General features: G+C 35.8%; 1 protein-coding gene across 5 annotated transcripts in view; it reads right to left on the bottom strand.

Annotated features, from left to right (window-relative positions):
- Positions 1 to 26,847, bottom strand: part of FUT8 (fucosyltransferase 8) — a 112,312-nt gene that overhangs the window by 75,213 nt on the left and 10,252 nt on the right. For 3 of the 5 annotated variants that reach the window (XM_017812893.1, XM_017812877.1, XM_017812921.1), the window contains exon 2: positions 13,268 to 13,348. The gene's annotated coding sequence lies outside the window, so the exon portion shown is untranslated. Of the gene's footprint in view, positions 1 to 7,317; positions 7,329 to 13,267; positions 13,349 to 17,094; positions 17,169 to 26,847 lie in introns of those variants that run through there. The other 2 variants (XM_017812883.1, XM_017812902.1) reach the window with 2 other exon arrangements.

The raw sequence follows: 26,847 nt of genomic DNA, 5'->3' as shown, positions 1-26,847 counted from the left end.
AACCTAAACCACAACAAATTGAACCAAACTGAAAAATGTGCTGGTTGCTCTTTAAGTATACATACAACAGCACCTGTCAAATACAGAACAAGACAGAGGGTAGGAGTGGGGTGAAGATGGCAGGTGTTGTGCAAAAACTTCATTATTATCAATTTCAGCTTTATGTTCATGGAACGTAAAATAATTTTTTTAATCTTTTCACATAGTATTCCAAAAATGCTGCCACATAACTGTACTGAGTAACACAATGCTACATGCACAGCTTCATTTAGTACCATTCAGATTTTTTTATTATTCATTACCCAACCACAGGACGACCTCTTCCCAAATCGCAATATGTACTCATTTCTAACTTCCTTCACTCCCTATTTATGTTAGAGAAATGCACAAAAAATGTGCAATTAAAACGTAAATATTATGTCAAGACTATGTTGAACCAAATATAATATTACAGTTTCCTCTACAGATTCTACTCAGAAAAACTCAAGAGACCCTTTTTTCCAGATAATTTATTCTTATGATGAAATACACATGACCTAGCACAGCAGGATAAGATGAAACCTTGCATTACACTGTTTTTATTATGAAAATTAACCATATATTCTGTTTTTTCTATTCCCTTATGGGGTTACAAATTCACAAAAAGACTGTTTCTCTTTTCCCAGAAGAATTTTGTTTTTCTAAAAGTGATTGTTGAAAAGCCTTGCCAAAACCAGGCAACTTAATTATAGTTTATTGATCAGCTCACCTCTACATTGGCTCTTCTTCAATGTACCATACTTAAATACATATCAAATAACTTTTTTTCACAGTTGCTCCAGATTTATTTGGCACAGGAGTTAAACTTACATATCTTTTACTTCAAAGACCAGCTTCAAAATTCTTTTAAAATAAGGTTCTATTAAATATGACAGCTTCTGGTTTTCTGGTACAGAGCCTAATACAAGCAATAGTTACACAAGAAAGTCAGTTCTATGTAAACAAATGAATAGGATTTGGTCCTAGTACCAAAGTATAGTCAATTGAGATGAAGGTATAACCTATGAAAGAATTCTGTTTTCAGGGAGGGGTGGGGGCCAACATTTCACAGTGCTGTTGAGAAAGGTTTCCCACATAGAATACATACCTCTGGAACAGTTTGACATAAGGTTTTTTTTGTTGTTGGGCATTTGGTTTGGTTTGAGTTTGGGGTTTTTCTGTTAGCTTGATTGTTAGATGGTTTGGGACATTTTAATGTTTTAAGTGTTAAACTTACTCTTCTCTCCTGCCCAATTCTCTCAGATTTTCTTTGCTTGATGAAAAAAAAGGTGTATTATAGACCAAACTTAATGTTAGGATATAAATAAAAAGGCATGAAACAAAATAAATCATTACAATCATGCACCATCAAAACATTCTTTACATATAGTTCTGATGATTCTAGAAATGAGGATCATTAATTCAAAACACTGAAGAGATTTATCAAGAAGACAATGGGGAAGGGAAATCAACTTATTCTGACAATGAATAAAGAAAAACATTACGTTCCTGCAAACATTTTTTAATCAGCTCTACCAAAATGATCCCAAAATAATTGTTGCATTCGATATTAAAAAATAAAATTTTAGTGATTATATGGTTCTTAAAGTGTTATAAAATAACTTGTCTTCCCTGTTTGCTTAGGAAAAGGTATTTTTATCTTTTGTTCCTTAATCTTGTCTAATTAAATGACATGTGGAGAAAGATAAAAATACTCCCACACAGCAGAAAAACCTAGAACCCTCTCCACAATTTGACTGCATGAACTGGTCCAGAGGAATAGAGGGAAACAAATGGTAAAATTGTTCTTGCCTTGAAGAACACTAAACAGACACACTGAGAAATCCAGCAGCTGAACAAAGATAATCAATTCATAAACACAACAATCTTACTAGCTGAAAGTAACATTTGATTAGTCATCATAACAGGCCAGGAATTAGAAACATAAAAATACTTGCAGCATTAAGCTGAGTACCAGAATAAATCACATTTCAGAAAAAATAATGTAGCTGTGAACAAAAGAGAAAACCAGAAAAAACATTTGTTCATACTATGACTGCTAAAAAGAAAATAACCCAAAAATTAAAAAAAAATCCTTTTCTGTGTGCGTATGGATACATAACATGCTCCTAACATCTCTAAAGAAATGGCACAGATTAAGATACTTGGAATACAAGATACTAACAGAAGTACATGGCAATGACTTAGAGAGTGTCTATGTGGAAAGGGCACATACATGTATGGACGTACTAAATTGCATCAAAGTCCTGATTATTTTTTGCATCAAGCTACAAGTTATTTCTTCTGATGCTTCTTTACAGCCTGTTTTGAGTCTCATTATATACAGACCTGGAGAAAATTCATAGATTTTAGGAAATCACACAAAACCTATTCATTATATTTGATGTGCACTTGGAAAAGATCTCATCCCCTCTGCCACGAACTCCATCTCTAGATGATATGTTTACAACAGTTACAGTTACTAAATTACGAAAAAGCTGATGCAAAGGAATAAATGAAAAGCAGGCGATAGGCAATCCTTTGACACAAGGCGAAACAGGAAAACCCCCAAGTACTGCCAAATTTGAGGGATTTGCAGAGTTCAAGACTGAAAGATCAGTGTTCCAAAAAGGCATGTGTAAGAAAAAAACACAGAATGACAGGTGGAGAGCTTATTCTATTAAAATACTCTCTGAAGCCATTAGAATTCAGGAACTATATTCCACTAATTTTTTGAGCAGAGATGGAGTTTTCCTTTTTCTTGACCTTGCTTCATGCTATGATCCCTGCTCTAGTGAGGCATCAAAATATTAATCCACTTAAATATATGTTGCTGTAAAATGCTCCCAAATTCAGAGATTATTTTACAATGGTCACATCCTAACAACACTCTCTGGAATAGTGCTGTTGTACTCAACAGTCAAAACTAAATATAAGCTGGTAGCTGAAAAATCTAAGTTTGGTGGAATAGTTCTCAGTGATTTTGTAGCATGTTCAGAGTACATGTACATGCCACTACTTTTGACCTAAAGTCAGAAATATACCATTTTCAGAAATATACCATTTCAAATATATTATGAAGCACTGACGTAGAATGAATGTTCAATTTTCAGTTTTTGCAAAATAATTTCCAAAGTATCAGCATTAATTTTTCCCATCCAACAGAGCTTAGTTATTCAGATTCATCATACAAATCATTTTATATCAGAATACATTTTAAGAATATATTAGTTAACAGCAACAATTATTAACTGAAAAACAGAGATTCCAGCTATATGTAAACTAGTTTTCTGGAATATCCCAGGAAAAACAGGATACAACATTATAAAACAGTAAGAAAACATGGAGATTTGCAAACTGAAAACAATTAGATGAATTGTTTTAATGGAACTAGTGGGACAAAATTAGCGTAAGCATCTTTAATCTGAATGTGAATTTAACATAGAAATGGTTTAGTAACAGAGAAATACAAAGATCATAAAATACGTTTAGCAAAATAACTTAAGAACCTATTTTAATAGTACTGCTACACTGGAATTTTTTTTTTTCCGGAAAGGACTAATTATCATACTACTGCTAACAGTGGCACATCACTTGTTTTTGTAAACATTCTGGCTCCTGTTCACGAAATCCTGTAACCACAGAAAGGTGTACAATACAGTTGACTTTCCAGAGCCTTTTTTATCACCAAGCTATGATTTATACGAACTGTTTTACAATGCTCTGTGAGATGCTAACCACAGCATTCTGAAAATTAGGAAAACTCAAGAGTCCACTTCCCACAACTTCATTAGTGGCTTTTTAGTGTCCCTTTTATAAAATACCTGTGGCTTATCACACCAGTTTTCATTCTGCCACCCTCCAGAAGAAACATTAATTCTTCTCAGATGAGTGTTATGTACATATAACAATAGCATACATAATTTTTCCATATTTGTTTGACTTCAGCAACTACCAAACCACACCGAAATGAAGACAAAATAATCAAGAAGAAAGGATGCATGGCACAGATGATGCACAAAAACCACAAACTGCTGCAAGTATTCACTGACCACCTGCACAGTGCTGAGTAGTGCTTTTGGGTCTGTGAAAAAAAACAAGTTATAAGTTCATTCACTCTTCCAGTTATAGGATGATCAGTAATCTTTCAGATTATGTTCATGCCAAACATGACTGCACATTACACTGACAACAAAATCAAAGTAATTTGACAATGGCTCAAAATAGAAGGATTGCCCTCCAGAAATTTGCAATCCCAGACTACTATCAGCCACCAGATCATCTGCTTCAAGGAAAACATAAATAGCTATTATGACATATTAAGAGCCACTGAAAACACGACCTTCTGCCCAGCACTGCAACTGTAACATGCAGGAAAAAATATTTTAAGACAATGGAATTTCTAAACTGTGATGAATCAAGACAAGAGAGACCTATGGCAGTTTTACCTTCCTAAGCCAATCTTAAGCATAGAGGTGAAAGAAGTACTTTTCTACAGTTAAAAAAAGAATACCATGAATACTAATATGGCTAGAAAGGAAGGTGCAAAAAGCGGTCTTTTAAAAACAGAACTTTGTGAAAACATTAGCATATTTCCTGGACAGGCACATATTCAGCGGCAGAATTGCAATGCCAACATTCATTCAGAAGGATTCTACCATTAGCCCTACAGGTGAAATTCTACATACTGTCTAGAGAGTAGAAAGGAGTAATACAACTTCTGCATAAGAAGATGCAACTTGATGCTTGAATATGCATTTGGCTGGTTGAAAAGGAGATAGTAATGCCTTGAGACAAGAACGGATTTCGCAGACTCAATGTTACTGTGCACGTTGTATTTTACATGGTATTTGTGACAAAAATGTTACCAGTAATACACTGACTTTGGTAAGGGTATATTAATAGTCTGTTGGCAGACGGGACTATGGTACCAAGAACTGAACTGGGATTCCTCTATAATAGCCTGTAACATGCTTGTTCCCTGAGCCATAAAACAAGGTCTCAGTTCCATCTGCAAGACCAATGGCAATCCTTCCTTTCTTTCCATCTTATTTGAATGTTCTACTATATTGTCTTGTTGCCCTGACTCTAATATGTCATGACTACCATCTTTGCTTGCCAAGTAGCCTTTTTATCAACAGAGAAGCTCAGAAAATTATTATCTAAGCTATGTCTTCCCTTCTTCTAATCAAAATGAGATTTTCAGGTGTCTGATATCTCAACCAAAGGCTACTGATGGAAAGCATGGATTTATTTTGTTCACGTTAAACAAGGAGGAGTGGGGGGGGAGAACACAAATACATTTTTCCTAGGAGAAGCCAAATTAGATCAGTTTGTTTCAGGAGTGGTTTGTCACCATCTTCCAGAGAACTGTAAACCATCATAGCTTGCTTACAGATACTAAAAGGCTGTTGGTTGAACTGTTGAGTAGCTGAAGATAAAAAAGTAGACACAGTGCATTAAAATAGCCAAAATTTTAGAGGCAGTGGCAATTATGGCTGCTATATGATACTGAAGTTAATCGTGGCAAGATCGCACCTGGAATACTGTGTTCAGTTTTGGGCCCACTACAAGACAGACATTGAAGTGCTGGAGTGTGTCCACAGAAGGGCAACAAAGCTGGTGAACAGTCCAGGGAACAAACCCTATGAGGAAAGGCGGAAGGAGCTGGGGCTGTTTAGCCTGGAGAAAAGGAGGTTCAGGGGAGACTTTATCAGGCTCCCTGAAAGGAGCAAGGTGGAGGTCAGCCTCTTCTCCTAAGTAACAGTTGAAAGAACAAGAGGAAACAGCTTCAAGTTGTGTGTGGGGAGGCTTAGATTGGATATTAAGAAAAATTTCTTCAATGAAAGGGCTGTCATGCATTGGAACATGTTCAAGTAAGTGGCTGAGTCTCTATCCCTAAAGGTATTTAAAAGACATGTTAGGGACAGGTTTAGTGGCAGACCTGGTAGTCTTAGGTAAACAGTTGGGCTCTACAATCTTAAGGGTCTTTTCCAACCTAAATAATTCTATGATTTGACAGCAAGGAAAAGGCATCTGCTCAAAACTTTACCAAAACAACACATAAAGGGAAAAAAAAAGAATTTAAGAAATGCCTTATTGTACCATTCATATTTCCAGTTTACCACCCAAATCTGGCTTAAAAATCAGTTAGTTTGGTCAGTTAATTACTACCTTACTTTCAAAGACTATTTCAGATCTCCAACATATTTTATTTTTATGGCCTTGGTTGTGACACGTTTTTGATTGCAATTAATTGCTTTTATAGTACATAACCAGAATTTCTACCTGGTTGCCAGAACACAATAGCTTATCCAATTTCATGGATTTTTTATCACTTACTAGGTATTTAAGATGCTTTGAGAGCTAGTTCTTTCCTTTCTTTTCCTTACCACATACTCAGAGTTACAACGAGAAAATTTTCTTGTGGCAGCTTGACAAAAATAATAAATACAAGCTATGCCCCTGAACTCAACCCATTCGTCAATCCTCATACAGGTATCCAAAGGATTCTTGCTTTCTCTAAGAGTCTGTATCTGCTGGTACACCACCTTTTCGTGAATTAATTTTCATGGATGTAACTATCATACCCTCTTTTGAGTCTTGAAAGAAATCCACCCTCACGTAATAATGATCCTAATGTATCCCACACAGGGATGGCATGAAACTGCATCAGAAAGTCAAAACCATGGACAGCAGCATCCACGTTTCAACTAATATATTTTCCTCTTCTGGGAAAAGTCACCTATCACCCAACTTTTCATTCTTTTCCTGGTTCTCTTCTTGTATAACTATTATATATGCCAGAGGTATTTCTGGCAGGTGGGGGTGCACTTTCTTCTGCCCAATGGAAGGACAAGATGTGGAACACAGCAAATTCCAGCTCAATAACAAAAAAAAAAATAAAATTGAATTATGATGATTGTCAAACACTGGAGTAGGTCTCAGATGATATGGAATCTCCATTCCTGGAAGATACACAAAAGGAGAGTTGAGCAAGGTGCTCTGACCCGAGCTGTTACTGAGGGGCTGAACTAAATGGAAATCCTCTCCAGTAAGATCCTGCAATTCACACATGCTGAAAATAAACCTGTGTCGTTTACATTACACAGACTGCAGCATGAAAAAAGTTTTCCAAAACACACTGGTTAATTTTAAAGACAGTAGCTTGATTCCTATCATAGCAACCATTAGGCAACTGAAATTGTGAGGAACATCAGTGAAAGATTATTTCACAAGACAAGGAATATGGCATCTACAGAGTGAACCAACATTAGAAAGAGACTTTTATTCATTTACAAAATAATTTTGTTTAACTACTAGATCCAGCTTTATCAGCAAAAGCGCATTTTGAAACTAAGACATGCAAAGCTAACATAAGTAAGTGCTATTCCTACAAGCAAAATGTTGAATTGTGCGCTTCACCACAAATCTACGTTCTTCCTATTTCAATAAACTAGGTTTGAATTATAGGCAAATCACAAGGAGTTTTTTAATAAAAAGATCATATAAGTTCAGCCGCTTACAAGCCTACATTTATGTAGTATGAATGAAGGTTAACTGCAGTAGTTACAATGTTTTCTGAAATTTTTATTGAATTGATCACTGAAATCCAAAGATCACTGAAACTTTTTCCTACTTTTTTTGCATCAGAATCACACATATTCTTCCAAGTAATGCACATCTTTTACTAAAATCATCCATGAGATTCAATCACATTAAATGAGAGAATTAGAGAGAATGAATAATTCCCAAATAAATTGCTCAACTAGTTAGTTACCAAACAAGTCTGAAAACACATCTGTTTTCAGCTCTCACCAATTCCCTTTCATATGGATTAAAGCACAAATCTTCATTACTTCTCAAGTAACACTTCAATAGAACAAGGTTCTTAAATCTCTAAAATGAGATACACTCTCACAGACTCCAAATTCTTATAGCTTTTCTAAACTTATTCTTAAGACTAATTCTGAATAGTCTTAGGAACTTCAACCTAGCCATAATGTACATATCACAGTCCAATAATATACTGTATACAGCAGTTATACCTCCCCTACATCCCTCCTACTGGTTGCATTATTCAAAAATACTGTCTGCAACTTGTAAGTGTAATCTACAATATTAGTCTCCAGACCTGGGATCAAACATTTGGCTCATTTAATTGCAAAGCAATTTAACAGTCAGTGATCTCTTTCTATCAAATTCAGAGATTTATTAGGAGCCAAGAGCTAGCAAAGGCAATGACCAAGAACCTACTGCCATTTAGCCATACAGGAACCTTCCTTAGGGTTTGAAAGTTCCCTGCTTACTGACAGTTTTTGCATTCATTAACGAATTTTAATACAGTTAACATGAGTTACAATAAATATGCTTAGGAAAAATCAATCTCATTAAAAGACTGTACCATTAGGATCAATTTCAAGTGAATCATCCTACAATTAACCTCTGTCTTGATTGGGTTTTTATACATAATGGCAAGCATCTAATTTTTCTTATTCCCTTTAGATTTGGTTTATTTCAACAGTTGTTTAAGAATAAAAGTAACAAAAAAAATTCCACCAAGACTGAAGTGCAAAAAGAATTAAATGAAGATTTTTGTATGCCAACAGGTTCTTCCAATTTCAGAAGTGTTTATTAGCCACTATTTAACATAATCAAAACAATAAAGTACAGAATTATTAGTATAGTATAATTACATCATTAAAAAAGAGCAAAGCCAAAACAACCGCAGAATACTTCTATATTCTAGGTGTTGCCTTGATATTTATCCTCATATTGTTCTTGTCACCATGACAAGTACAATTTCTTTCTTCATATTAAACACAAAATGAAAAAAAAAATTCTGTGACATAGATCCTCACATATTTAACTGCAGGAACTTGTGAAGTAAGAAACATTGCAGACAAAATAGACTTCTTGCCTGGCTATTTGCTCTGATCTCGTCCCCTTAAACAATTTGTCAACACATAGGTTTTGATTAATTTAACAGTCTAATCATAGATATTTTTTAAAAGGTGTAAGTTATCAGTGATATTTGAAATTTGATTTTTCAGGCACTATAAAAATAATACTAACTTGGAACTAAATAATATCCACCAGGTTACCATGTCTAGTTTTTTCAAATTTTCAGTCAGTGTTTTAGATTTGGACTATTCAAGTTTAAAATTATATCCATTCAAGATAAAAAGTTACCTGTTACCTGGTCCATTGGAAGAAAATATTTAGGTTAAAAAAATTTTAAAATAAAAAGACTGCTTTCTGTATAAAGAATTCTATGCTGCTTCTTGGCATCTTTTGCAAAAAGCTGCTCTCCCTATGCTCCACTCACAAAAGAGATAGACAATTAAGAGGGGAAAAAAAAAACCAACACCAGAAAACCCCCAAAACCAAAACATCTAGAAACTAGACATTAAACCATGAAATGTAGTAAGATTATCAGAAAGTTATTAGATCGCTCCTCTCCTCCAACAGGGTATCACACAAGCTCTTGCGTCTGACTACATTTTATGAACTTCCAAAGACAGACATATGCATGTGCTTCATAAGCCACAATGCATTAATCTCCACTGGTAAAAATGTAAGCTCATTAGGTTTTATGGTCTTCCAAAAGACCTAGAATAGCAACACTTACCCTCTGCATTAATTCAGCCTCATATTATTTCAACTTCTCTTGGTCTTGGATCCAATGTTATGATCTTGGATACTATTTTCTTCTGGACTCTCCAATTTGGCAATATAATTTTGATTTGTTTGCATGTACTAAGTGCCTGGTTCCAAACTGGACACAATGACCTTGGTGGTTCCACTCCTAAGCTATGCAGAGAGATTTACATGGTGTTTTATGACAGCACTTCCATTTATTTATCCTGATGTGATGTTACATTTTCAGAACTATTTTTTGTGCACAATACTGTTGATTTAAGGTCAGTGCTTAACCCTCAATCTTTTTCTTCAGAACTCTCAGCCATTTCTTATCCTGTACTTGCCTATTTTCTTTTTCCTTAATTTAAAAACAGTATTTTAAGTTTGCCCTTAATGGCTTTTATCCCATTTCCCCCCGACCATTCTAATGTGTTGCTTCGTGTAAAATCCTACTCTAGTTTTCCAACCTCTCTGCAGTGTCTCAATTTGGTATCATTTTTCACTGCAGTAAATGTGCAAGTCAATGGATACATTAGCAACCTCTTTTCTTGAAAAGAAAAATGTGAAAGACTGTTGTTTGTGCTGCTGCATCAGAACTGACTTATATAGAAAGCCCTTTTAATAGAGAATATATTTTAGAGAGTCAGAGAAGCAATAAGCCATCTTTCAAGTAGGAATCCAAGCTAAATTACTACCAGAATAGAAGAGTGAACTGAAACAAAATGTTTCAGAACAAGAAACAGACTTTGCTGATCCTCAGGCAAGGGGGAAATCTGTAGCAAGCGAGAAAGGTAGTAGATACTCCAGAACCACAGATAAACGGTCTTGATAAAAGGGCAGGGCTAATTCAGCAATACACCCTTCTGAAAACATATTTTCTTTTTCCATCAGGAATCATACACTGATCTATTTAGATATGTAGAAACAGTGAATATCTATCCGAGATTTTAGGTGCCCTTACAATAAATAAAATTCAAGATATACGGGCCTTTTGTGGAGATTAGTTTATCTTCAAAAGCCTATCACAGATTAATCTAACTTACATAATGCCCAAGAAAGGATAAGAAAGTATTTTAGAATGTAATAAAAAATGTGCAGTTGATCTTTCTTTTTTTAATAAACTACAAAATTGCAGTTCACAACTGAACTAAGTGTGAAATATGATTTGGAAAAAAAAAGGGAAAGACTACCATGGAAATGTTTGTACATGTGTAAAGAATCAGGAAAAAAATATTAAATTAGTAGATAGATTAAATATAGTTTTTCCAAGCCAGACTGTGATAGCAAAAAGTAATTCCAAATGCAGCTTGCTATGCAATCTGACAGGAAGCAGGAATCCAACACAATCCATAGATTGCATAATCAAGTAATATGGGGAAGGTATCACCTTCACTCTAGTACTCAGTTACTTGTCTCAACCTACCAGCACTACCTACATCTTACCTAGACACTAAGCTTAAATCAGCTTTGCTCCACTGCTCAATCTCCCTTTAGTAGTTGAGCAATGCGTACGAAACCACTGGCTTAACTAGTGCTCCAGGCACTGCAATTTATAGACCTGAACAAATCCTTTTAATTAACTTCCCATACAGATGGAACAGAAAAGGCAAGAAGAGGTTTCATGCAGTTTTCAACCACTGTTCCTTGTTCTTGCCAAAGGAAGGAATGCATCTCTACAGAAAGTACAACCATCATCACAGCTTACAGACAAATCAAGGTAGTGTGAACACAACATGAAGTATAAAACTATAAGTTAAGTACATATGCATTCATGCAGGCTCTAACAAACAAACAAATTTTAGTTTACAAAACTGCAAACCAAGATACAGACAAATTACTGTACTATGTAACATCATATACAAGGGACCAACCAATTCTGATTAGAGGTGAGGTTTTGACAAGTCATGCAATTCTTCACGTGTACCTTCCCCATTCATTTTCAAGACTTGGAGATAATACACATGATACTACACAGATACTACACATGGGGCTGAAGAGCTGGAGGGCAGCAGGTAAATGGGGGAAGATTCCTACAGATTTTCTAGTTATCCGCTAAGATTTTTTCCCTCTGAATCATTGTTTCTATTCTGTATCAACAGGTCATTCCCACTAACAGCAATGAGGGATCTACCAAAATTAGCCAATTCTAGTCTAAAGTTTTCATAGAAGCCATGTCTGCTCCTCTCCAAGGTCAAATTATCAATTCCCAGTCTAACAACTTTAAGACACCATTACTGCAACCTGCTGGACAGATTCACTGACTACTGGCTGCTGCCTGGAGGGACAGGTTATGCTCCCATACTATTTGCTCCTGCCTGCTTGTTTCTTCCTTTGCACCACTGGAACACTTCTGGAACTTCTGTACTTATCTGAGCTGATCCAATCCACAAACCCAGAAACAAAATTAGCCACCTCTTTTCTGCATTTGTAAGATAATTCAGTTAACCAGTTTCATCAGAATAGGGAAGAAAGCTGGGTTCAGAAATGGAAACAACTCCTTTCAGCAACAGGAAGCAGTTATAACAGCTAACTCAGTTTCAAGGCACCTAACCAGACACTAGATGCTTGGAAAACTACCACCATATTCTTTGTTCTGTTCTGACCCCAAGGTCCTTAGAACATCATTTGAAATCCCATATTTTCTTTTTTTTTTTAAAACTATTCGTTAAACTCTTACACTAACATAGTACTTCTAGAATTATAACTGTATAAATAAATCATAATAATTGGGAGTACTTTAGATGTCATCAACCTGACAATCAGTACTGAAGTTGGGTGAACTGTAAAAGTATCTCATCTGCAACAAATTTGCTTGAACTTCTTGTTCAGTTGTGAAAGTTCAAGACATTTTCACAACTTTTTTATCCTTATCATAATTAAGAACACTGATCATAACAGTCTTTTTTGTTTCTTTGCATCAAAAAAAGAATAATGTCATAACGTTCTTGGTTTCCAAGTTCACACCTGAATCCATGTTTCCAAGTTCATTTCATCAAGCAACTTCTCAAAACGAAGAGCATTTTATTTAAATAAAAAATTGTATCCTAAAAGATGAGTATTATCATATGTGCACAGACCTTCAAAACTGTAAGAATATAAAGTATTAACTTTTTAATAGTTGTCACCATATGAGAAAAATCTAGCACTGGATCTAGGATATCCAAGAGCACACAATACTTTCCAGCCACAAAAGCTTAGTTACTTATAACTCTCATAGACACTTCATGGAACAGGGCCTGTGCCCAGTTTCTACAGAAGTATCTTTGAAAAACACATGTAATATCTGCAATACAGGTGAAAGGGCCCAAAAATATTGTCAAAGAAATAAGGGCTTTGTACCTAAGATGAAGAATACATTAAAAATGTTTTGATAGATTCATTTTTTTTTTAGAGATGAGACGCAAGGAGGAGAAGGGAGAAAAACAGGTGTAAGGAAAAACAAAAGGTGAAAAAGGTGACTGACCCAATTTAGTCAGTAATCTGACAAAAAGTGAAGGAGCTGACCTCTCTTTTGCAAAGTTTGCTTTTTTCAGCTGACAAGGATTTATCAACAGAAAAGCAGTTTTCAGTTGTGGACGTAACATCACAAAGAACAAGAAGTACTTACTTAAGAACAATAATTTTTATTCAAATTAATACTTTTGGGGACTCTTCTTCCTCACTTCCATTTTGAAGCATAGGTAGTTCTCTGAAAGTAGAAAAGGAAAAGAACATCATTAGTTTTTATCACAGAATCATTTTGTTTGGAAAAGACCTTTAAGATCAGCCAGTCCAGCCATAAACCTATCACTGCCAAGTCCACCACTAAATCATGTCCTTAAGAGCTACATCTACACAACTATTAAATATTCCCAGGGATGGAGGCTCAACAACTTCCCTGGGCAGTCTGTTACAGTGCTTGACAACCCTTTTATTGAAGAAACAATTGTTTTAAACAAAACCTTACTTTTAGCTTATCAAGGCAGAGAGTTATTACATAATTTCATGACAGTTGTCTAATTCAGAATGGTAGCACACTACTGAACCAAATGTTGATTCCCAGCCATTTAACAGAAAAGCAATCAAAAGCTGCACATATCAGACTGTGAAACAGCAATAAATTGGCTGTTGAAAAAAGCTTACTTGTGAACCTGATTTTAAGGGAAGGAATAAAAGCAGGAAAGAAAAATAAATAGGAAACCAATTCAAGCAACAATATTACCAGGAACAGGAGAGAAGAAGATACAATGATAAATGCTTCAGATAACTGACTTTTACTGCAATGAGAATTCTGCCAAATAAGTCTTATTTTTGAATGATAATTAAGTGATCTAATATTTCAAAAATAAGCTTCAACAGCTGTAGCATTAAATGAAGAAGGTGAACTGGCAACTCTAAATCTCTCAAAAGCAGCAACAGTGATTGAAAAAAACAAAACAAACAAACAAAAAAAACCTGAATTTTGTGTTTTCTTTTTCATGTAATAAATTATTTAAAATAATCAGCACCTACAAAGTCAGAGCCCATGAACTTCCAAAAATGGAATGCCTGTGGAAAAGAGGGAGATAGTCTATTTTCATTTCCATTTGAGATTGACAGTTTTGGTATACTTCAGCTAAGGCAGCACTCAATGAAGATTATAGCTTTTCCTGTGATACAATATCTCAGGCATTCAAATAAAAAAAAAAATACAACATTGTTATTCCATGTATAAAAAGCAAAATCAGGGTTTTACCTTTCCAGAAAAAATAAACTATTTCTTTTATTGTACCTCTCATCAAATCAGTTACACTGCCTGCTTCACAAAAATGGAAAGGTGAAACTTTCAGCTGAAGGTAAGTCAAGAAGCCAGGCAGAATGAAATACAGAGCTCATCTGTTCCAAGAGCTACCCCTACAGTGAACCATTAGAGTATGGTCTAGAACGATAGTTACTTTTACTTTTGTATGAAACATTATGATGTATCTTCTTACAAGTTCATATTTACAACCTCATTAACAAGTAGAAGGTGGTACATTATGTGAGTATGTAAAAATAGATTTAGACAGATTGGCTCATGGTAAACATGAAGTGGAAACATTTACATTTCATATAATAATGAAAAGAACTATTATTAAATTTATAAGCTGATATATTTGTAAGTAATAAAATTGCAAGCAGTACCAAAAGACCTTCCAGTCCTACCAGGCTCAGAAAATCACCATGCTCTACAAAAACTTCCCAAAATTTTAAACTGTGATAACCTAAAATACATAAAAACACATAGAACAATAAAAAGAAAGCAAGAATATCTGGGTCGGTGTTTTCCACACTAATCTACCATCGGAGTGAAGTAGCTACTCAATAGCTGTTGACAAAGCAGAGGAGGAAAAAACCCGAAAAGTTCCAATGTAGTTTATACCTCTACTGCAGGAAAATTTGTCCACATACTGTCAATGATAAATTAAAAAAAAAGAAAAAATTACAAAACACTGAAATATGTGGAGTTGATTTGGCACAAAACAACCCAGCTTAGGCTGGACAAGACATTCGTAGCTCCACTTCATGCTCCCTGTATGACAGTTAAATTTTAATGTGAGTTACGAGCTTTGTTTTGCAACCAACTATGTACTTATTTTAGAGTATTTTCTTGTAGCCCGTAGTCTGCTCAGACTAACTCACAAAGAAGTAACAAATACTGTACTGTAATCAGGATGCATGAAAACAGCAAATTTTCCTGTCAATCCAAAAATCTATAACTAAGAGGAAAGAAATATAGTTTTTGGGGCTTTTTTCCACAGTTCCACAAAAAGAATAGACAGTAATTTTGCACAAGTTGTGATTATCTTAAAACGGTCTACTCTGAGACATTCAAAACTTCAAAACTATCAAAGAGTTTGCAAGTTTCCAGCTTAGTATTGCTAATAAATCCCTGAAAATGGAATTCTATTTATAATGTAAAAGATAAAACTATTTTAAAAAAATCTTTCCATTTGTTGTTCAAACAAATGGAAAGATTTTTTAAAATAGTTTTATCTTTATGGAAATAAAGGTCATGAAGTGACCTTGCAGATAGGAAATTTTGGTTATATGCCCAGTTCTGACTGAATTGTTCGGTGAACATGGACTAGTCACTACAATTATTTTTTAGAAAAATTAATCTATTTATAAAAAAAATATATAACCTTATAAAGGGTTCAATACCATCTGCAGTGTTTAATCCAGTCTCCTGCATTGCAAGAACCCATTCAAAACCAAGTCCAAAACATTTCCTCAGCATTTTTCATGTAATTTGAAATTGAATTTGAAAAAGACACAAAACTTGAATGCACAACAGCAAGATAATAGAGTTCCAGGATGCCACATTTTAAGTGCCTGCAACTGCATGTTAGATGAAAAGACCTACATCACCTCGGGAATACAGAAGGGTGCAGCAGTGGGAAGAAAATGGAAACACTTCTCCCTTCCCATTTGTCTGGGGTAAACTGATTTAACTTTGAACATAGACACTAGATCCTTATGCCAGACCAGGACTACTTGCCTAATACCACAGAAAGAATCAGACATCACTCAAAATCCCACCTTTAGTGAATGGCAAATTGTCTCTGCTTCAAAAAAGATAAACTATGCACCAAGAAGAGAAAAAATAAAAATAAAAAATATTCCCCTCTGATCTGAACAGGATACCAGCAGTAGCCCTAAGGAACAGAATTTGTAAACTTGGAAGCTTTATGACAAATAACAATCAAATATTTTCTTGTCTGCTCTATCCTCTTTCTCAGAGATTTCTGTTATTCTATGACTACAAAATCTCATATGTTTATTTTTATTTTCTGACTCGAGGATCAACCTCATAATCTTACACAGTCTTCTTATATAAATACATAAAACATCATCTTGAACCACTGAGTTTTTTTCTCCCCATTACTGAGACTAGACCTCATCCTCTGATTTTCAAACAAGATTTGTTATTAAGTTTATCCCTCAGATACATTTATTTTCAGATGTTTCTCTCCCATATATGCCCTCAAATCCAATTGAGACTTTTGCTATTCTTCCTGGGTCTTACTTGCCAAATTCTTTCATTCTCCTTTAAGAAGGCAACTTCAGCTTAATCGCACTAACAGTTCTTTCTTATCCCAAGGACTCAGACTTTTCTGGGTGTGACTGTGATCAGAGCTATATGCCATTCTAAATGTAAATCAACCTTTACTAGCTGGTCCTAGCAATCTTTTTTTAAAAGCTAGAAACCAGGAGGTGTGGTTTAGAATCAAGTTACACCCACGAAGTCACATGATCTGATAAAGAAACAGATCAGGATCTGGGTCATACAAGAACAATCCACCTTTCTGGTACCAGGAGTTCTCATCTGTACTCAAGTATGTGAATTTGCAATCTATTTGTTTTTTATTAAACTCAAATCATTTTCTATTACTCCGAACAGACAAAATCTACTACTAAGTGTGAAAATCCTACCTTCTCCAGTACAAGCAATTTCTAAAGCACACAGAGCAGCTTTTTAGTGAAGTCACTTGCATATTTTAGTGCTGGCTCTACAGTTTCAAGTAGCTGGCAGAGAACTCACTGAAGCTGTGTTAGGGAAAACATTATATGAAAAGAATCAAGTTTAAACAATAAAACCACTTAACAAAATCAGTAAATGAGTAAAGAAAAAAATTATTCCATCTGTAAGCCAAGTGAGGCTCAGAACATGATTCTTCCAGTTTTAAGATATACTGTTGTATTCTAATAGAGAAGTAGTTATTTAACTGAAAAACTGAACTTCGTTTCTCTTATACCCATCAATCCATCTGTCTGGTAGCATTATTAGTTGCTGATACTAAGCAAATTTATTTAAACAAATATGGAAAGAAAGAACATCCCAGGGAAACAGAGGGGCAGATCATCTTTTTAATGATTATATTAAAAAAAAAATGTTATCAATATATATTATATAATGGCTTAGGGCTTGGTTGGGTGGTTTTTTCCTTATGATTCCTTACTGCTAGAGCTAAAAAAGGTGGAATATATTCAATCCATAATATGCAAGGATCAAAGCCAAATCATCTAACTTCTACTGCACACAGAAGAAAGCTCTCGGGAATTAGCTGTTTTGCAGAGAAGTGCAAAGGATTCTTTCTGCAGTTCAACTCTGTAAAAGAGGTTCCCCTTCAAACAAGCTTTGATTACCACTGGTTTGAGAAAGACATACAGTTGTTCAATAAAATTCCACTTCAATCAAACAAGATCTGGGAGCATTATTCCTCACTATTCCTCAAAACAAACCTAAAAGACAAAGATCACCTCACACTTGTTTATCAGATATGACTTTGACACTTTGACCTTGTTCTAAGAGTACACCATTTTTAATAGCACAAATAACAGTTAGGAGCAAAATTCAGTATCATTTAGTCCTTATCCCTTACAGAAGAAAATATAAAATAGTTGCTATAAGGTATAAAGTCCCTTCATGATATTGAAATTTTCACACATAATCATTTCTCAAGGCATAAACTCAGCACTGTCTACAAAACTGATACAGTACACAGAACAGTACAAAATCCACTGATTTCTTTTATGGACGTATTAAAGAGAAAACAATTAAGTTATTAAATAACATCCCAAATATAAGCATATTTTTAATCAATGTGACACTATGCAAGTTCTTTCCTGCTCCCCTCCTTCAAGACACACTGACTGGTCCAACCACTTGACTTATCTTTCCATTTTATTTACATGTCCCTGGCTGACACATCCTATTATTCCTGGAAGACAGGTCACTGTTGTTCAGTGTCTGCAGCCCTACATTTTTCACTTTATAAAGGTTCATGTGTGCTAGAGTGACATTGCTCACACGTTACACTATTGCATGTGTAGCACAAATTTGGGGAAAATTTGGAAAAACACTTCAAGCACTGACCTCTCTTAGTTCTCTAAAATCCAGGAAAACATATGTTTCTTTTCCCCAGAGTTCCACTTTTTCTCAGCCATATGAAGTGCCATCTGTGCTTCCCAGCCTGGCAGGCTAAAAATTTGCTGTCATTCAAATCACCAGTGAGCAAATTAAAGGCAAAGAGTGTCCTCTTTAATAAAATAACAAGATTTACAAATGGCAACCTAGATCACAGCTCCAAAGTAATGAGTGGCAAGCGTGGGTAGTTAAAGGGTCACAGGGAGGAGAAGGTGGTAAACAGTAGACTATCTTCAGAGCTTCCTTGTGAACTTCTGATTCTCAGTAAACTAACACAAGAACTATGGGGAATAAAAATAAGGGTTGCTGGACATCTCAGAAAGTAAACAAAAATATAACTCAACTGACACAACACATTTAGTGGGATACTCCATAGCGTTAGAGAGCATACTTGGCTCAGGAAGGATGGATATATATGGTGGAGCAGGAATCTTGTCTTGAATATCTTAAGATTTGTATACTTGTTCTGAGATGTTCTGAGTGTTTGGCAACAGAAGCCAAACACTCCACATAACATTAGAATGAGAAAGTTACAGTGAGAAGGAAAGTGTAGACCCCCTACAAATTACCAAATCAGAAAATTTAAGTGGATGAGGAGTTGGAAGGACTGTTGATAGAGGTTGTTAGTTTTTTTTTTTTTTTTTTTTTTTTTTTTTGTTGTTGGGTTTTTTTTTTTTTTCATTCTAGACAGCTAGTAGAATCATTCAAAGCACAAAATTTAATAATAATGATTCACAGAGTAGGCCTTTTAGGAAGCAGATCACAGATAAAACTGAGTTAACCTAGCTGGTAACTGGCTTGACTACTGCCTTTATAAAAGTTAACCCTAAAGGCTACATCAATATATTAATGACTAAAACTTTCCCAGACACTAAAATGCAAATCATCATGTCAGAACAAGTCCTGAAATACTTTTGGTAAAGCCCAACTGCACTCTTCCAACCTCTGGGAACAATCTGAGGGTTATCACATGGCTGGGAAAACTTCCAAATGGTACTGCACATAGCTACCTGTTTTTGAAGGCTGAAAGATTAACAGAAAGGACAAATCTCAATCTGTGCCAGCTGTCCTCAATACCAGACAATGGTCCACTTTATTAGTGCTGATGCAGTCAAAAGGGATTTGAAATCAAACCAGCTTAAGGGAACTAAAATTAAGTGCAGATAAAGTCCGGAAAAGTACATAAAAGAAGAGGAAAAAGTAGTAACCATCTTTAGAAATTTAACTAAAAGAATCAGAAAATTTAGAGGCAAGAAAACCACACAGAAAGAACACTCTCTGTAGACACAGACTAATGAATGAAATGACTGAAAAAAAAGCTGTCAGGAAAACCCAATTAAGAATATTGTTAAGTGAGAATACAGTCAACATAAAAACGAAATAAAAGCTGAAATGCTGGCAAAACCTGTCTCTTGAAATAAGGTTAAGAAATAAAATAAGAAAAACAAACCTGGGTTTGAATTTGAGGAAGAAAATAGTTTGTGCAGTACAGCTCATGATTATTTGTTACAAATTGCAGTAATTAGTTCAAAAGAGAAAGTCTATCCCACCAAAAGACAAGGCCATGAGCAAGTAGGACAGTCACAGAAAAAAAAAAAGATCAGCAAGCTTCACAGAAGAAGGAAGACGGTGCCATACATGTCACTGAAAAACAATTATGATGTTGAAAACACAACACGAAGGAACGTGGCTGTAAGCTAATAAAAAATCTAACTTGCTTCTAGTTCATTTATATAAAAAAGCAAGGGGGCCTTGCTATTAATTAGGAAGGATCATTTTAAACTCTGGGGTTTAATTCAACTTATCAAACTTCTGACATAAAGGATGTAAAGTTTTTTAAAAATTAAAAAAGATACACTTTACTATCCACTACAAATACCACCTATGCCTACAAATAACATTACCCAAATCTTTTACAGTCAGAGAAATTTATATTGAAAAAGATGGGAACACACAAGAGAAATACCAACAGAACCATTAAAAATCCTTTATGTATTAATTGAAACAACTCATTTAGTAGATTAAAAGAAAGAAACCTCATTTTGTACTGTGCCTTAGATGGCCCCACCCTTTTTCTTCCTCTTTTTTCCTTCTTAAAAAGGTAAGTTCTTCAAACCTGCCCACAGTGAGCACACGGTTTGATTTTGCTATGGAAATTATAGTAGGAAGTCATATATTATTTCATCTTTCCTTTTAAGTTTTTCAAGCAAGAACCAAATAAAAATCATAGCACTTTATTCCAAAGTCTATCATTGATGAGCTGAGTGACTCTGCTTTTACTAACTGACTGCTCAAATAGCAGTGCATTAACAAGATTGTGGTCAACCTCACTGCTGTGACTCAGAGCCATACCAGCAGCTGTGCAGATTTAAAAGATAGTATCAGTTTCGTGCTGCTGCCACTGCTCCTCTGTGGGAAGGCTATGAACAGATGCAAGCAGCGTTCAGCATCCAGGAAGCTGAAAAAAAGGAAGACACAACACTGCTTCCCTTGAGAGAGCAATACAGCTTCATGTTCATATCAGACATGATAAATGTTCATATTTATCAGACAGACTAATAAAGGCAGATCTTCAAACAAATGTCACAAAAACTATCAAATCTGAGATCCTGGCAATTAAGATCAAAGAACTGGTCAGGGATTTTCAATAAGAAAAATCTAAAAGACCTTTCTGAAATTTGCCTGTTAGGAAGCTGATGGTGCCTGATAATGAAGGAAGCTGAAAATTTGTATTGAATTAATTCCATCAGCATGAATATTATACAAAAACCCATGCAATTTATATCATTCAATACACCAGAAAATGCCTTTGAATCTATTCCATGATACTACACACCAAGTTTAATAGAGCCTAAATGTTAGGGAAAAAAACATGCACTAAAATTAGAGTACATTTCATTTCAGAAAGGTTTCAGGTGTTTTAAGTTTCTCATATTTGCATAAATCCTGACACATCTTTTCCTTGAGCACGCTTCACCACAAACAGACTAAAATAGTGTGATATTAAGAGACTGTTGCTAAATGTATGCTTCAAGCTTCCCCCTGAAGTGATTGCTATTTTTCTATCTCCCACTTTTACTATCCATTAGGCAATCTTGTTTTGTATTTGCCTCTTACTCCTCTGACTCCTAATCCATGAAGGAAATTTTTTGAAAATTATACATGTGTTTTTCCTAATTGGTGATAAACAGCAAATAAAATTTTTAAAGTTACATGTTGAGTTTAATCAAGCTAAATTTCATTTTTTTATCTCTTTCATATAAATTCTATAATATATGAAAGAAAGCAAACAGACACTTCAATGACTTTACTGTGGGTTAAAGGGTCCACAAATGAGTGCTCCATTCGTTCCCAAAACAAGTAAATATTGGTAGTAAGCCATCTTTCCCTACACTGTACAATGACCACGATACAAGCTACCCTATCGTGTTGAGCTGACCTTGGCTAGACAACCAGTGCCCACCAAGATGATCTATTACTCCCCCTTCTCAGCTGGACAGAGGAGAGAAAATAAGATGGAAAACAACTCCTAGGTTAAAAGAAGGCAGTTTACCAAAGCCAAATCGAAAGTTTGTGCATGCACGAGCAAAGAGGAAAAAAAAATAATTTTTATTCTCTCCTTCCCATCAGCAAGTGCTGTCCAGCCACTTCCCAGGAAGCAGGGTTTCAGCATGTGTCGTGGTTGTTCCAGAGGGCAAACACTGTAAATAACAAATGGCCCACCTTCCTCCTCCTTTCCTTAGCTTTTTCATTTAAGCTGACATCACATGGTATGGAATATCCCTTTGGTTAATTGGCTCAGCTGTCCTAGTTGTGTCCCCGATCAGGATCTTTCCCACCACCAGCCAATTGTTGGGGGGCAGAATGTTGGAGAAACAGTGCTGATGCTGTGCCAGCACCACTTAACAGTAGCCAAACACCAGTGTGTTATCACCACCTTTCCAGCTACCAATGCAAAGCACAGCACTGTGAGGGCTGCTATGGGAAATATGAACTCCATCTCAGCCAGATCCAATACACCTACATGACCAGTATAAGGTATAAACCAGTATAACTACATAGTTTTGTATATACTTATGTCTATATGTGTATTATACGGATATGTATAGTCTACACGTATAATCTAGTTTTCTAGCAGGAAAGAACTTTATAAATTGCACCAAGCATCACTTCTGTTTTCCTTTATAACAGCAGCTTCAATTAACCACAGATCACCCCTTCCCACTGCAGTCAAGTTGCTGCCAGATACCAAGCAAAGAAAACAAAGCAGAACTCAAACACTCAGAGACACAGAATCATGAAAATGGGTTTTCTGCTAAATCTTGATTTCATTAAGAGGACAGTAGGAAAGTAAAAAGTAATATATGGAAGAACTGTGGGAAGCATGAAAGAAAAGACACTGAGACAATGCTAAAAAAAAAAACCAACATTGATATGTAATCTTAAGACTGATATAAAAGCAAATTTTGTAGCAGTTTTCACTATACACGTAGTTTTAATGAGATACAGTTTGACATCAGTGTTGACCATCATTGAACTTAGACTGTTTACTGGACAAAGAAGGAGAAACTTGTGACTACACTTCATACATTTCTGACAAGAAATAGTCTAAAGCTGATAAAGCACAAGATGAAAGATAAAAGATAAAAGACAGATGAGAGAGAAGATGTTGAGGTTCAAACTGCACCCTCAAGAATTGATGACTGCCTTCCAAAGATCTTTTCTCTACACACTGTACATGCTACCACCAATTACATATACCTAATAAGTGCAGGTTAGGGAAGGCAGACCCCTGTAATAGTATAAATACCATTAGAAATCACAGTTCAAAAGAAAATACTTCATTTTGGTTTACCACACTCCAGCAGAAACTTTTCACACTGATACATGTGCTACTAATACACCACAAAAAGTATTTACACTGATTCTGATTATTCTTAAAGACCATCATACGGTATTTGGGGTTTTTTATGTCAGTACATACTAACTGCACACCTGGACTATCCACCTTCAAAATAAAAGTCTTTACACAGCACATCCAAACACAGATGAAGAACTCTCAGATGAGAATACACAGTTTTTTCATCTATAATCACATCTGACCTAACATAAAAATTTTTAAAATGACACAACCTAAGGGCCATGAGCTCTAGATACACTTCAACACCAGATGATGACAGTCAAACACCATATTAAAAATATTTTCAAGCAACAACCAGGAAAAGAACTGTCCAAAGGAGCATTCCACATGCTTCCATTTCACAGCACTTATGATTTCAAAAAGAACAGTTAAAGCTAACACCTTTTTTGATAAGATATGGCTAAGCCAGATAAAGAAATAATCAATCTTATTGTGGTTGCTTCTGCCTTGGAAGGTAAGAAGTTTAAATTAAATACTGCACAATTGTAGGAGACTTCAGGAGAAAAGCCAGTACCAAAAGCTTATCAATCTAAAGATTCCCTGTTTGTTTATGACTTCGAGGAGCCCTTGAATAATAGTATGGCAGAGAAACATTAACTACACAAGCAGTTCTTTACTGTCCTAGAAGTCAGATCAGTGGAAACTCCTGTAAGAAACAAAAAACTGTACTGGATAAATGTTTGACTTGCAGGTGTCACTGAGTTATATTCACTATTTACAAATTTCGCAGCAGGAACCAATAATCTTCATGAACATCCAGGATGCACCTTTCCTGTCTAATACAGTGTAAGCACATTGCAACATTTCACATCGGTGTCATAAGGAAATATATTTAAATGAAAATTTAATGACTGTGGAAAAGCACTTACATGTTTATATTAGCCATATAAACATGAAGAAAGTCAAAAGGCCTGACTGCAATGAAAGTTGTTCAGTATCTGTACACACCTTTCAGGTAGCACTCTGAAATACACAAGATACAATTCTGCTTACTATTTTTCACACTTATTTTAAAACATAACCAAGTAATTGATACCTTGGTTAACATTTCTGATGGGACACTAAACCATATTTCCATTTACTAGCTCAGATTTTTGAAAACATAAAAAATTAGTCAAATAAATCTATAAAAACAAAAGACCATTAAAATTAATCATTTATTTTCCTAAACAATCTGTAGCAAAACACATTTTGTGTGGTTTAAAGGACAAGATGCCATCCAGAGGGACCTGGACAAGCTTGAGAAGTGGGCCTGTAGCAATCTGATGAGATTTAATAAGGTCAAGTGCAAGGTGTTACACCTGAATTAGGGCAACCAACACCCGTGTCCTGGTTCTGGCCAGGACAGGGTTAATGTTTTGCAGTAACCCGAAGGGAGCATGGCTAGGACACCAAGGTTATTCTGTATCACCTCCTGTCATTGCCTGGGCCAGGAAAAGGGGACTCTCACTTCTAAGGAGAAGGGATTCCTTCCAGTCAAGAAAACATGGTTGATGAAGCTGTTCGGTATTGTCTATTATTGGGAATGTTTGTTCATGTGAATCATTTCTTTTCTCATACCTTTTGTTATTAATATTGTTGCTGTTACTGTTCCTTTTCTTATCTCATTGTTGTTTCCATCAAATTGTTCTTATCTCAACCCATGATCTTTGCCTTTTGTGCCTCCAACTGGAGGGAGGAAGGGGAGCTCTGTGGTTTGGAGAGTCTTGGTGGGAGCACTGAACCAAGGAGTACCCTTCCTAAACCACAACACCCTGGTATCAGTACAGCCTGGGGATGAACAGATCAAGAGCAGCCCTGCTGAGGACTTGGAGATGCTGGTGAATGAGAAACTGGACGTGGGCTGGCAGTGTGCACTCGAAGCCCAGAAAGCCAAACGTATCCTGGGCTGCAGCAAATGCAGCGTGGCCAGCAGGATAAGGGAGGGGATTCTGCCCCTCTGCTCTGCTCTAGTGAGATCTCACTTGGAATACTGTGTCCAGCTCTTGGGTCCCCAGCACAGGAAGGACATTGACCTGTTGGAGTCAGTCCAGAGGAGGCCATAAAATGATTAGAGAGATGGAGCACCTCTCTTCTGAGAAAGGCAGAGAGATTTGGGATTGTTCAGTCTGGAAAAGAGAAGGTTTTGGGGTGATCTAACGGTGGTTTTCCCATACCCGAAAGAAGCCTACAAGAAAGATGGAGAGGGACTTTTCACAAGAGCATTTAGCGATAGGACAAGGGGGAATGCCTTCAAACTGAAAGTGAGTAGGTTTAGATTAGATATTAGGAAGAAATTCTTTACTGTGAGGGTGGTGAGGCACTGGAACAGGTTGCCCAGAGAAGGTGTGCATGCCCCAACCCTGGAAGTGTTCAAGGCCGGGTTGGATGGAGCTCTGAACAACCTGGTCTAGTGAAAAGTGTCCCTGTCCATGGCAGGGAGGTTGAAACTACATGATCTTTAAAGTCCCTTCCAACCTGAACCATTTTATAATTTCATGACATTCAGAATATCATACAGATGCCTTAACCAACATGACGTAAACTTGAATATACATGAAAATCTTTACTACATTGTATCACAGTGAATTTTATGTTTGTCTTCCAAAATACATAATTTTTTTTCATAAATCTCCACTTTAAGGAGAGGGCTCTCTTCCCGAGAAGGCAGGATATTATTTAATCAAGAGTAAACCCAGAATCAGACAGGCCAAAGTACTGCACAAGGGATCCCCAAAATTAACAAACTGGTAAAATTTACATTGTATTAAAGTTCCAATCAAAGACCAGTTGGAGGGGCAGGGAAGTGAATACATGTCATGTCAACAAAAACTGCAGATAAAAAAAGATTCATATTTAATCTTTCCCATAAAAAAATGAACAAAAGGATAGCTTAACCACAGGTGAAACCTGTAACTGTGATCAAACCAACACTGGAGACTGGCATGCAGCTAACTAATCCATTTACAAATACAAATGTGACAGTTCCCTTCAATACTTGTGAAGAAAGAGCAAGCTCAGCCCAAGCAGTCACTCCATTCAAATAGTGAAGCTGAGTAATACACTTGGACTAGTAGATATATTCACAATCTGCTTAAGAAAATGTGTCACAAAAAACACAGTCCTGAAAGGCCCAACTGAAAATATAGTTGCTCACAAAACTGTAACTGTCTCTGCAAAGCAAGGACAGCAGGATCTTATCTCCTTAGGACTTTAGAAAACAGTGGATTTGGAAGTAAACAAAAAATCAACATTCTGTAGAACAGTATTTCGAACTCATTCTGTGGAGACTCTAGGATCAAAACATCTCTGGCAAAGAGATACCAGTATATCCTGTTATATCTCAACACACAGTTTT

The sequence above is a fragment of the Lepidothrix coronata genome, unplaced genomic scaffold, assembly GCF_001604755.1.
Source record: "Lepidothrix coronata isolate B3197 unplaced genomic scaffold, Lepidothrix_coronata-1.0 Scaffold1, whole genome shotgun sequence".
NCBI lineage: Eukaryota > Metazoa > Chordata > Aves > Passeriformes > Pipridae > Lepidothrix > Lepidothrix coronata.
This window is presented reverse-complemented; position numbering and strand designations above follow the sequence as displayed.